At 41.9% G+C, this 13953-nt stretch overlaps 1 protein-coding gene across 3 annotated transcripts in view; it reads left to right on the forward strand.

Annotated features, from left to right (window-relative positions):
* ATP8A2 (ATPase phospholipid transporting 8A2) overlaps nt 1-13953 on the forward strand; it is a 355523-nt gene that overhangs the window by 324070 nt on the left and 17500 nt on the right. The window contains exon 36 of one of the 3 annotated variants that reach the window (XR_012627702.1): nt 1551-1587. The exons of the other annotated variants lie outside the window; for them this stretch is intronic. The gene's annotated coding sequence lies outside the window, so the exon portion shown is untranslated. The remainder of the gene's footprint in view (nt 1-1550; nt 1588-13953) is intronic. 3 annotated transcript variants of the gene reach the window in all.

Genomic DNA, 13953 nt, shown 5'->3' on the forward strand with positions numbered 1-13953 from the left:
TGCTTTTTTCTACTGCCGTTTACAGGCCTGTGCTTTTCAGGGTTCTCAGTTTCACGTTGTGCCTCTCCCTTATATCCACACCATATGGACTTGAACATATTGCTGTTATTGAATCTTTCATTGTAAGGGGAGAGTATGTCTTGTGTGGGAATTTTTGTCTCTTCTGAAAGAAGCTAAAGAAAATCATAGTGAGGCTTTTGCATCCAACAGTTTCATTTACCATCTCAGAATGTGGTTCTGCATCAGCTGGTCGGAAAAGCTTCCCAAGTTCAAAAAGGTTTTCAAACTAATGCTTCTGTTCCTTACACAATATGGCACCACATGACTTGCTAAGAAACTACATGATCATTAAACTGGATTTTAGCAAACCTTATAAACTAGCAAACTGAGTGGAATGGGGCTTTTAAAAGATTTTGTTCTTCTGGGGCAGGGTCATCCTTTGAGCCTTTGATGTCTATTCTAAGGTAAACTAATTGCCATATTGTAGCTGCTGTTTAGACGAGCGGATAGTAGATTTTTTTTCAACTAAGCTCGTGAGTTAATAAGCACTATTTTTAGGGAAAATTATCAGGGAGTGAGTTTACCAAGATTATAATAAACTGAAAAACTTTGAAAAATGCTTGTCTGAACTTCAGTGTGTTTATAAGATGTCCTTAGTGACCAGAGTTTGCTTTTCAGAGGCCAAGACAAAGTAAACACAGTGTTATTGATTAAGATCACTTCAAAACATTTGGTATGTTCAGTTTTTATTTTGAGTCATTTCTCTGCTGTGACTTTTGGTTCCTATAAAACACGGTGCATAAATTGTGCTCACTTGCAAAAGTCATGAACTGCACATCAAATCATTTAAAAAGAAAACGCAAACTTTGCAGCACTGGTCAACAAAAGCAACCTTCTATGCCACAATTAAAACCAACAAAGATGCCTGAAATCAGGCATTAATTAAAATTGGGCCTTGATTTTAGAGGACTGAGCGGTCACCTTGAAGTCAGTTGGAGCCTAAGGGCTTGGTACCAAAGTCAGGTCAGCCTTCCAGGCAAGAAAAGTGTAAGTTGGTGTTTTGAGGTGCTGACTGATTAGATGCCAGGCAAGTGAAATCCAGGTCAGCAGAAAACTGGCCGTTCCAGGTATGCAGCTCCAATAGTATGAGCCCCTTTAGCTGTTGCTGTGCTTCCTATCCATGCATAGGATGTAAAGTTGCACTCATTTCAGTTTGTAGCATTTGTGTTTTCCTGACAGTATTTAGTGCCAGTTACTGACAGCCAGAGTGGAGAGTCAGTCCGTTTTTTGCCTGATTAATCACTGGTTGCAAGGTGGGTTTGACATACTGTTGTTAACAGTGAGATAGACTTAGCATTTGATTTGTTTATATGTGCGTGTATGTGTCTCCATGAACTTGATGGGTTTCTTCTCTGTTTACACACTGTCCTGACTTTCTGTAAATGTAATGGCCATATTGTAATTCATTCATATGCTGCATGTTTTCATAGCCTTTTACTTTATTGCATTCTCACTGCAAACTCTTTCATCTGCATTCCTCCTCCATATAGCTTCACTTCATTCTCGAAACGCTTGCATGGAGATGATGTAAGGAATCCCTTCTGGCCCTCCTTCCCATTCTCCCTCCCCCCTTCTTTCCATGAATTTGTTTGTTCTCCTTCCTAATTGCTCCCAGATTTTCTGGGTGGTCCATCTGTGAACTAGATAATGGTAGAGTGCCTCTGCCTGCTAGGAGCTGGTGTGCTGTGCTTGTGATGTGGCCTCCTGAGTGCTCTTCAGAGTTGTTCTGTCTTTTATCTCTTTTGTCTCCTGGCTCTTTCACACCTGCTAGAAATCGTGTGCTTGTCCAAAGGTAAGGGTGAGGGTGGGAAAGAAGCAAAGTGGGAACTTTCTGCAGTTACAGCCTCTCTGGTTCATGATCTTTGTTTTTTTTAAAATATTTCCTTGAGGCTGGTGAAAATGAGTGCTGAGGCGTGTGCGCTGCTCTCCCCTCTTGCCTGCAGCTCCATTGCCCTTGGGATGTTTCTGGCAATGTGACACTGCAGGAAGGGGAAGTAACCGGAGTCTTCTCATTTCTAATGGGAAGTGGAGAGCTGCTTTAAAACTGCAGGGGTCTGTCCGTCACCTCCAAGTAACAGTGTTAGCTCTTAGTTGGAATTGTTCCTGAAAACATCCACTAGGTGTTGGTTTGTTCAGGCAGCTGTGGAAGATAAGCAGGCTGTCATCAGGGTCTATTTTCCTGGGCCACATAGTGGAAGCCTTTTTTGTTCAGTGTTTTTTACAAAAAAAACAACAGAAATATCACACCCAATTACAGATAAGAGAAGGGTTTAGGGAGCTAATTGCTTTTATCATTGCCTAGACCTTAGACAAAAAATGAGGTGCGAGATCTGAATGTTTAGGATTAATCTGCTAAACAAAAAGCAATTCACAAAGCCCAGAAAGCAGTGAGTGCATCTAGGCTTGCACAACAGGATGCCAACAGTTTGCTGTGGCTCAGCTGAATTTCTGTAAAATGTGAGCGGGATAGCACCTGGGTCCTCACTGCACTTGGGGAAGGAGTGTCAGGAGATCTGCATGTGCCACTTCATACATAAATACACGTATCCTGTCTTAGAGGGTCTTCACCTGGCCAACTCTTCTTGCTAGACACATTTTTCCGGGTTAATAAAAAATGTCTTCTCTAGTGCTTATTACATGCTTCTGAATCTTAGCCTCTTTGAACAGTTTCTAAAATGGAATTTGCTTGTATCGATCTGAAAAAGCAGGTGCAAATTTTTGCCTTACCAATGGCAGGGAGCAAACGGCAAGGCAAGCGGTAGATCAAGGAGTATCTCGTCTGCACAAGGAAGTGTGTCAGCAGTCTGAGCACTACAGCTGGATCCCAAAAACTTTGCAAATAATATTAGAGTGATGCTTAGAAATTATATCAAGTGTATTGTTTTGAGCTGTAAAAGGTCATGTTCTCATCTCTCTATATATCTCATCTGGAGAGCTAAAAGTTTACTTTTCGTGAAAGCTGGGATGATCACAAAATCAGATGATTCCAGGAGCAGGGGATTTCATCAGGGGAAAAAAGTATCTGGAAAACTAGCAACTCCAGAAATAGCTTGAGAAGCAGAGGAGAGTGTGTGCAGTAAGGGGCTGGTGATGGATCCCATGTCATGCTCGCCTGCCTGCATGTGGAAGATGAGTACCTGCACTTGCCCTCCCCAGCCTGGCATCCAGCAGTGCTGGGCTGGACTCCAGCCCAGCTGCGATGTGAGCAAGCCTTGGTTCGGGAAGGGAGAGAGGCTCCCTGGCACTCTCACATAACAAAAGGCAGGATTTAACACTAAATTTACATGAATTTGGAGAGGTGAGAGGGGCAGCTCATGTGCCAAAACAAACATGGACATGTGGAGACACCTGCCCAGCAGACTTAATCATGTTAACATGTAAGATTTACACAAAGAAAACAAACAGTTTTTCTACAGGTTTGTGTTCAAAAGTGGCATTGAGTTCAGCTGCAGAGATTTTTGTGTCTTTAAATAAGTTTGCAACTATATTTTGGCTCATAAAGGGCCGAATCTTCAAGTCCACATTCACTTTTCACTCTGTGTAACCTCTCATTGAAGTCAGCAGGAGTTCAGGTGGAGTAAAGCCTGATTAGGGACCAAAGCAAACTTTACTTTGGAAGCCCATGTCACTTCATTGCTCCACTGGCCAACTAATGGAGAGCAAGCAAAACTGTGCAGCACCCTCTTTGCGACAGTAGATTTCCTGTTTCAGAGGGTTTCTCTGTCTTGGAATTGTCAGAGAGCTCCCTTTGAAAGTAGCTTTTTAGTTGTTTTTCTGTTCTGTTCTCAATCTATTGGTGGCTGAGATTAGAAAATTATTTGATACTGAAGAACTGTGTAACTTTCACAGTTTATGTACTTCACAAGAAGCTGAAGGGCCTGTCTGAGGTGCTGCAGAAAAGTGCCTGCATCACTGAAGTACTGGGAGGAATTTCTTCAAATTATTCAGAAATCTGGGAGGCAGTGTTTTGTCTTTAACAAAGGTGAAGGGAAGTGACTACAGAACTAGTGAGGTATAGCTGTGAAGGACAAGGAAGCACTGTGGTTTGCTTTTGTGCAGCATTTTTCAGTATGCCTTTTTGCTCTTGCTTTCAGACCCCCACTGATGATAGCTAGCCACCTCTTTCTTTCATCTCCATTTCATAAAACAAATACTGTTTTTCACTGTACCTAAAACAGCAGTTCCCCACAGTCTCTCCACTGTCTACATCCAACAAGGAGACATGCTGGTGGAGATTCTTTCATTTAAGTGCTTCTCACCAAATCTAAACTCTGTTGCTTTAGTGAAACATGCATGACCAGCTCTCACCCTGAAAGCAAGATGTCTTACTTATCTTAGCCTCAGTTTTATTTGGTGGATGAGGACAGATGCCTATCTCATTTCAATTGGTGAACTGACACAGGTACCCGTGGAGACTTGCCCACTCCACAGGTCCCTGGGGAGGAGCAAGAGGAGAATGTGGGAAACCTGACTCAGGCTTGTGGCTATGCATGGAGCCGAGACTGGCAGAGCCCTCAGCCTCACACTGGCTGAAGCAGAAATGGTAAAACAGACTTAACTTTTCTCTTAACAAACCCATGAATGAGCTGAGGACCTGATCTCATGGTTCCCGAGGAAGAGGCAAGCTTTTTCATTAAGATCAAGAGGAACGAGGCTTGGGCTCATTATATTTCAAAGCACTTTGTCTCTTTATTGATGCATTTCAAATTACGTCTACTTGAATAGGGAGACCGTGCCAGTAAGGCCTCTTCCTATCAGCAGGTACAATGAATCTTATTTGAAACACTCAGTCTTGTGTTTTCAACTGGTTAAACAGCATTGGATGTTTGGAGCCAAATTCTTGTTTCATGAATGTGTTGACTTCAGCGTATTTACTCAGGATACACATGATTGTGATCTGAATCCGGCCTGTCCAGTGCAGCTGAGGGTAAAATGAAATTGAAGAGGGGAGAGGTGTATTTTGGTTTTTGAGGTTGCAGAGTCTTTTTATCAATTTTTCCAGATGTTCTTCACACCATTTCTGGGAAGCAAAGGCAAGATTTCTCAACCAGCATACACAACAAAGTGACTGGCATATTTACGATTTTTCCTTGCAGCTTTTCTAGTAAAAAGATATTACACTCCTTTTACTAGCAAAAAGCACATAAAGTGATATCAGTGGGTTTTTTTAAATTCTTTGATTCCATATGGTAAACATTCATGTATGGTAGGTGGAAAATGCCTAATTTTGTTTTATTTTACACTTGTCCCTTTCTCTCTCCCTCCTGTGCCATATCAGTAAGAAATCATAACATTATTTTTTCATTTTAATATGTACTGTTAATTTCCGGCATTTCTAACCCCTATGTGTGAGGCACTTGAAATTACTAGGTTTGATTCTGTTCCGAGTTAAGCAGTGGGGAGGCCGTGGGGCAGAGATAGGAAGGAGCAGAGGGCAGAGAGGATTTCAGAAGCTGGGCAGAGGGAGTTATGCTCCCGCTGGCACTGGAGACCCAAGTGCCCAGCTGGTAGTGCAAACTAGTTGGAGCTGACATGTCCCTTCTCCAGAGCAATTAATTATTTCACATCCTGATTGTGCCTATCACATAACCTTGAGGGAGATCTAGTGCACAAATAGGGTTAAAACCTGGTGACCTGGAGAAGGATTTAGAGCTGTGATCAAATGTGCTAGCAAAGTCAAAGTTGACGGAGGTACAGTATAAGCACAAAGGCCAAAATGAAGTTGTAAATTGAAAGGAAAGATTAGAAACAAGGAGAACATAACAAGATGGGAGTTAAAACTGATTAAGGGGCCAATCTCTCTGATGCCTAATCCTGAGTTACTGGGTTGGGCACCGGGGATCTCCACAGGGGAGAGAAGAAATCTTCCCTCCAGGCTGCACAGCAGGAGAACTGCTCCATAACAACTATTCCAGCCTAATGGCTTCAGCAGTCTGCCTCAGCCTCGGCTCCTCTGCTGGCTAACCTGGTCTTGGAAGAGGCACGACAGCCTGCATTCACGTCTCTGATTCATGGCAAATAATAAAGTACTAAGTTATGTGTAGCAAGTACAAGAAAACTAAAGTTGTACTCGATAGTAATTTTTTAGTGGGCAGTTACAAAATACTTAAGAGCTTAAAGAAAAGCAATTTGGCTTTTTGCAGATCAACCAAATGTCCAGGGCTTTGCTCTAAATTGTATCCAGACACTTTCAAAGTTCATCAGTTTTTGTTGTTGCCTTGAGCTGTTCTTTAGCTTTTTTTCCTCTAAAGAAAGGAAGAAAAAACCTGATAGGAGAAGGAGTTTCAAGTTTTTGAACACAGAAGTAATTTCGACTTCAGTCAAGCTATGTAAGTGGACTTCTTTAAATCAGAAGGTTTAGATTTAATTAAAAAAACAAACAAACAAAACCAACAAACAAAAACCACCTTTCTGTACAGACCAAGCATGGAAAACTTCAATGTCCAAGGTGACTAGACTAGTTCTGAAAAAAATGAGTGAGTAGGAAAGGAATGTTACAATAGCAACTATCTTGCCACCTTATCTGTAGAGAATATGACCAAGCACCAGCTAGAGTAAGTGCAAAGTGAGGCACTTACGGACAAGAAGTAAACAGCACTGATACCAAAAGGAGGATAGCTGAAAAGCAGCAAGCCACAGTTAGCCTTTTCTTCTTCTCAGCTGTTTAAATTGAGTCAATTCCCACATTTTGGAAAGGCTGAAGGCAATACTAGCCAGGTTCAACTTTGCGTTAAGTCAGTTGGCTTTGGGACAGCTGACAATGATGCCTGACCCCCACCCCATATAATGAAATACATAAACACATTAATGTTTGCAGTGCTTAGAAATGGAAGGCAATCTAAGCAGACAGATCTCATTTTCTTAGGGTTGTTGCTTTTCAGAGAGGCATGTCATGTTTAGTGTCTGCTTTTTTTAGAAGTTATTTTTAAAAGATGCTTGGTAATACTGTCTTCTGTTCAAATAAGTAGTCTGGAAAGAAGTTTAGGAATAACAGCCTCAAAAATGAAGGCTAGAGTGGATTGTCCATGTGATTTTAGGAGTCAAAGGAGGAATCTGTTTGGCTTTTGTGCCTTAGGACATTGTTAACGACAAAAGAAAATGTAAATCATCCTTGCTTGTCATCAGAAGGAATAGCTTTGTCCTGTTTTTAGCCATAGAACCTTAAGGACCAACTTGAAGAGGATTTTGTGGACTTAAGAGTAGAGATTTTGGTCCCAGAACTCTACATCCAGTCTGGGTGCTGCACATGGGGGTTGGCCGAAACTCGCAACATGCCTTGCCTCTGCTGTTGTAGGGTGGTTCTGCTACTGGCACAAGGTGATGTGGCAACATGGGTAGACTTGCATGCACCTGACATGGGGCCTGCTGCCACATGCTGGCTGCAGGCTCTCGTGCATTCAAACCTCCGAGATGTGATGGGAAAGGAAAGCTGCTGTTTTGGTGAAGTAGCATGCTACCAGGCCAAATCACAAGCTGTTAACAACAGTGTTTTTCCAGGGTAAGGGTCGTGGATCCATGGGATTTTGTTGATGTGGCTGCAGGGCTGGCTTAAGAGTTTTACAGGCCATTCGTTACCAGCTGTGGCCATACTGGCCCATCTTTGCCCTGTCTCAGTTGGATCAGCTCAACTGTTTGTGAGTCCATGTGATAAATGAGCTGAAGGAAATGGGATGATGTGGGGAGCACTGTCAAGTTCTGACCTACTGGTAAGGGCAGGAACCACTTTAGCTATCAGTCACCACATCCATGGAACTGCTGCCGAAGTCGTGTGACACTCAACTTTTTCACATCCAGGTGGTATAAGAGACTTGTAGCTGCCTGTGAGCTGAGCTCTGTACTGCATGTTGCAAGCCTGGAAAGCTCACCACTACATGACTGCTTTAAGTATGCTCCAAGTCAGTCTTGCAAGGCCACACATCCAGGTATATTTAGTGTTTAGCAGACAAACACTTGGCTGGATAATGTCAAATGCAACTGCTGGAGGGAAATTCCTTAAACGGTTGCCTCCTATGTAGGGAAAGGGAGTTTCTCCTCTGTGACTGTGACATGTACTTGGGAATCAGCTGAAAGGGAGCTACTGCATTAACAAGGCCTGGAGATGTTATACCATGGCAGGGCATAAGGTCTCTAGGTTCCCTGGAGAGTTGGCTGTTGCTGAACCCTCAGCAAGAACTTGGTACTCGCTGAAGCCTGGTTGTCTTGGTGCAGGAGTCACTTCTGATAGGTGACTTCTTGCACCTCTCAACCTGCAAGTGGCACAGGTCATATGTCTGTCTTCATTTCCCTGTGGTTTGTGCTTGGTGACCCTTTGGTCTTCTAGCCATGGTCTGGGTTTTTGTTGATGGCTTGCTGAGTATTTACAGAAAAATGCAAAAGGAGCATGGATTTGGATGTCTCTCTATTTCAGCTGGATCCTGAGTGGTTAAGGAGCAGTGTGTGTAGACGCTGACTCTGCAAAGAAAATGCTGATTTTTGTTTTACTGTTTATATGCCTCAAATGCTTCCTTGTGAAATGCTCCAGAGATTTCCTTTGATGACACTGCAGCTTCATTATCAGTAATGCCTGTTTGCCTTTTAAATTAAAAAGACCTCCTACCCTGATTGACCTTATAGTAAAACATTCCTGCAATCCAGTGCTAGATAACCAAAAATAACATCTCCTCTTTGTGGACCAAAAGAGAGAAACCAGCAGAAGCCTACAGTTGCTAGTTTTGCTATTCTGTAGGAGGGTGATTCCTCTTTGCAATGTCTCCAAAGCCCAGAGGATGGAGGTATATTTGCTCACTCAGCCAGTCAGGCCTTTCTCCCACAGCCCTGGATTGTTCTGGGTATTTGACCATACAGAGTTTTGCTGAACCCTCAGCATTAGTGGTGTGCATTTGAGATGATTTGCATGCTTTAATTTTGAATTCCCAGTCTGTAAGAATGTTGTTTTCATGTTTTCCTTACACCAAGTCTGTGTTACTTGTCATCATTCTGCCCGCTGCATAACTAACAACTCCCTTATGTGAATTCAAGTAATGCACTAGAGTCTAAACAAAAAGAAAGCAAGTTAAACTGAGGTCTACGGCTGTGCTGGGGGAGTGCACTCAGCCAGCAGGGGATATCTGAGGAAGAAAAATAGGTGTTCTCTGGCCAATTACACAGATGTGGCCACAGACTCTGCCTGGATTATGGTTCTCACTCTTTGTCCACGAGGACCATGACTGATGCTGTAAGCCTTTAAATAGTGTTATGCTACATGAAAGGTGAGACATGGAACTTGCAAATAAATCACTGGGAATACTTGGTGTGTCCTAGCAGCCAGAGAGGGATCCGTGAGTCCCCTGTGCCAGGTCATGCTTGGGGAGAAGTCATAGTGCTCGAACCTCTGGTTCTTCTTTAGAAGAAACTTAACGGAGTTTGAGAACCAAGAGACTGAAATGAAAATCAACAATTTGCTTGTGAATTTGTTTGGTGATTAGGATTGATCAAAGCTGGAGAAGTCTGGTTCAGACCTTTTTTCTTGCTCTTCATATTTTATGTTGGTGTAACTTTCAGTGACTGAAATATTTCAACAAAGAAACAGCAAACTTTCATGTCAGTTACTGTTTGGAATGTGTGGAAGATATAAATTAAGTTTTAATTCTAAATTTTAAAAAGGAAAATAAAAGTATCCTCTTCTCCCCTCAAAATCTAATCCACAGCTAAGGTTGACAGGGACAGAAACTTCCTTGTGTTTAGCCACATCAGGTATTTTGTAAAAACTCCCCTCCCTCCCTCCTTGCTGTCGCAGTGTGAGGACAATATGCTGCAAGGCGTTTCTTCCAACAGGAGAGGAAGGCAGGCCAGCCAGGGCTTCTCAGGCAACGTGTTTAACAGAGTATGTGACAGCAGAAAGAGGCTGAACAAGGGTTTGTCTGCTGCTCTTTTGGAAAATGCATATGGGTAGGAGGGAGGCTGTGGAGTTATGGGCAGAATTCCAGCCTCGGCTTTGGAGGGTTTTCTTTTCTAAACCAAGCTGTACAATGATTTACCTGTTGCTAAATGCTGTGGCAGCACTGTAGGGTAGAAGAAATAGTGACGCTGCACCTGCAGGCAGTAGAGCGAGGGTGTTCATAGCTATTTAGATGACAGGAAAAACAGCTTCATGCTTTCTTGTCCCCTGGGCTTACCCACCATGTACATATCTTTTTTGCCTTCTGGTCTTACCCATGGGTGCTGAGTATCTTGCACTGAAGAGCCATGCCTCTGCCACAGGTTCTTCATGTGTTTTTAAGGCAGAGGGATAGCAGCTGGGACATGTGCGTCTGTGTTTTATTTGCATCATCTTTAGCAGCCCTGGTAAGGCTTCACTAGTAGCTGATTTCTTTCTTCTAGTAAGTGGAAAAACAGAAACAAAACCAAATAATTTCATATATTTGTATCTCACCGAATTCTGAATAATCCAGAAGGGTAGCAAGTTAAAACCAATGGCAACTAAGTGTCTTTGCCCATTTGGTGTGCCTGTGCTCTCTGTCTCTGCTAGTAAATCATAACAAAACACAAACTCATTTCTTAAGGGTTCAGTTCTTGTAAGAGAAGGGGGGCCCTGAGTTACTATTTTTTTTAAACTGGGCTATGTGTGTGTTTTCTCAGGGAAGATCCAATTTTAAGAGACACCTGCATCCACTTTAACCTTCCCTTCTTTGTGAGACCTGCTTTTGCCACCAGCCAATTAGTGGACTCAGGAGGACATTCTGGGTCAAGCTATACCAAGTACTGCAAATCCTTATTAATGCTAATTAGTGCTCAGTAGGTTAATTGGTGGTGCAGCTCATCTTTTTTTAATTACTTGAGCAAATGAGCTAGTGGGACCTTGTGGTCAGCTTTGAATTATTCTGTTTGTTTTGATGCACCTCATTTGAATGTGTAAAGCCAGATGTTTGTTGCCTAAATTTAAGGGCTGTTTGCTTTTGTGAGGGATGAGAAGAAAACACATAAAAATAAAATTTAAGGTCTCTGTTGACACCTTAGAGCAATTCAGATACAAAAATGGAAGAGTCGTTTTGTTCATGGAATGGAAAATACTGTTATGAAATAACATGTTGCCTTTAGTTTACCTTTTGGTTTGTCATTCACTTAATGAGTTTGTGTAATGTTGTTAGCACAGACTTCCACGGAGGCAGAAATCATCTTGACCCTCTTAGGAAACCATTGCAAAGGTATTCCTGGCCCAAGGTATTCTTCATTATTGATAGCAACTGGGTCTGATTTTAGATGACTTGAGTAATGACTTCTAATAATTTTTTCATAGTAACACTCATAACTAGGACTTTTTGTTCTAATCTGCTATTTGTTTTGTTTAGTTCAAAGTATTTTGTCTGTATCCTCTATCCTTCATATGATTACAGGTAGATGATGTCTCTCCCTTACCCCTTCTGAGGTCACTAACCGACTCAAGCATATTTCACTGTCGCTTTCCAGGTCACTGACTCCCATAAGGATGTCTGGGTTTGATTTCTTCCATTCTGACACCATTTTTGAGGTCCTGAGTAGGAACACAGCTATATCCAATATATGATCTTAAGATGCCATCCTCAGACTGTGGGAGGACTTAGGCACTGGCTTTGAGTCACTGGAAAGCAGAATTAACACTTATAATCATGGCTAATATTTGGGATTGATTTACAAGCAATATTTCTGTGAGCAAGGCCTAACCTGGTACCTGCGAGTCTGATGTCATCATTAGTTTTGCATCAAAGTGTGAGGGAGACTGGGAAGTCTTCACTTTGTTATCTGTTGATAGTGGACAAAAACCTTTTCTGAAAGCAGGGACTTGGTTGGTACGAGTGAAAACACTTCAGTCTAGTTAAGAAACCCACTTCATTTTTCTTTCCTTGCAGGGCTTATATTGGGAGATCTAGTATCTGTTAATAAATCAAATACTCATCCATTTCAGAAGAGCTGTGTTGCATTTACTCTGTGTATTAAGAGCTCATTTTAGGGCACTTGAGTGGTCTTGACTTGCAGTCTGTTTAATCATCTCTTGTACTTAAACCATGAATGCTCTAATTATTCCGTGAGTTTTTCTTTCTCTGCATAGATATGATCCAGTATAATTTCCCAAATGAGAAAATCAGATGTGACTTCAGTTTTGAAATTGTTGATTAAAGTTAGCAGTATCAAAGGCAGTCTAGCTTTGGCTTCCTTAGAGCTGTAATGTGTCACTGCTGTTCAGAAGTCCCGTGACAGCACACCTTCCTCCACACATTGCATGTAGAAGCCTGAGAAGCTGTTATTGGCCTGTAGCAGATACCATCCTGCACTTCATCTGTTGCTGTGTGGTAGACAGATGAAGAATTTGTTCCTCATGACTTTTGCTGATGTGGTTAATGCCATTCTCAGGGTAAGAATTTTGTGGTAGTCATTGCTTATTTGTCCCTCAGAACAAATATTATTGATCAGTTTAAGATTCCTTTTTTAAGCCATCTATCCAAAACCACCCTCCTGTTCTCCTGCTGAGATGGGAAAGACTCCACCTGTATGTTCTTTACCTGCAGAAGATAAACAAGTATTTTGCTTCTGTCATTCACAAGACAGCAGTAGATCCAGACAATGTTTTGCTACGCTTACCAGTCAACGGACTTACAAGCTACCCAGCAGTCCTCTGCAAGCAGCAGGAGGTTGCACAGTACAGCATCACTAGTTTGCACATGCAGCGGTAATGATTGATTCTGAAGGCTGTCAACTTTGTAAGTCTGTTAGAGAAATCTCATGTTTTGCTTCATGCCTGTCATCCCCTTACCTGGTGATTTCTTTGTAGTACATACTTTCTGTTATGCTACCTGCTTTGAGCAGTTGGAGATTTCTTTGTGTATGTACATGATTTTCTTACAACCTTTGGTTGGTCTTTGATCTTCATTTTTTTTAACCAGTTGGATCTTCCAAGATTTTTAGAAACTTCTGTGCTGTAACCCTGGGTTTAGTGGAAACCTGTGGTACTTTCTTCTTTGAACACATGCAGATCTCATGATCCAAGAGCTCTTAAAGATTGTTTGACACTCTCAGCTGGTATCTGTAGTTTTGCTTCCAAATCTGTTATCAACTTCTATTTTATATTGAAGGACTACTACTGACTGCAGGCAGGGAAAACAACCTGGCATATCTGTTGCAGGTGTGTTCTGTAGTGCCAAGGGAAAGAGGGGAAGAGACAAACTGTCTGAAAATGCTGACAGTTTGTAAAGATCTTAAGGAGGGGTCCATAGGCTGTATAAGTTTCTAGTTTAGATGTTTGAGTGTAGAGACCACAGGAAAAAGGAAGGATTCCTCCCTTTCTTTCATGGATATCTCGTTATGCACTGAACAGAGGGCTGAGCCTGGATATTACCCTAATGGACTATTAAGTGGAATATAAGCCTGCATGGCTGGATTACATGTTATAGGCATCTCAGAGGTTCTTTGGTTACTTTCTTGTTTGAAGTTAGCAAACTGCTTCAATGAAAGGGAGTTGTTTGTTTAAAGCTGTTGTAAGCTTGTTGACAGCAGCAGCTGTGCTTGCTGGGATTTCCATTCCATATACCAAATGTATGTGAATTTGTAATCTAATATAAGAAAGATATCAGCGTTGGCATTCAGATGTATATCCATGTTTGCAGTATAACCAGTGGAATTACTGCTTCTGAATAAAGATGTGAAAGAACAAGGAGACTGTGAAAATGGAAACGGTGTAAATGTGGTGCAAATGGGATAAAGACACTGCAGGAGCTGCACTAGCAAACAGATTCCTTCTGGGCACTGGGTCCATCTCAGTGTTAGGAACAAGGGTGAGATGATTAAAAAAACCCCAGTTGCAGAGGAACTTTGATCTAAAATAGACTAATATCTTTTTCAAAATAATCTGATATATAACAAGTATTTGAGACTCCAGTGCAA

The sequence above is a fragment of the Strix uralensis genome, chromosome 2 (assembly GCF_047716275.1).
Source record: "Strix uralensis isolate ZFMK-TIS-50842 chromosome 2, bStrUra1, whole genome shotgun sequence".
In the NCBI taxonomy this organism is placed as follows: domain Eukaryota; kingdom Metazoa; phylum Chordata; class Aves; order Strigiformes; family Strigidae; genus Strix; species Strix uralensis.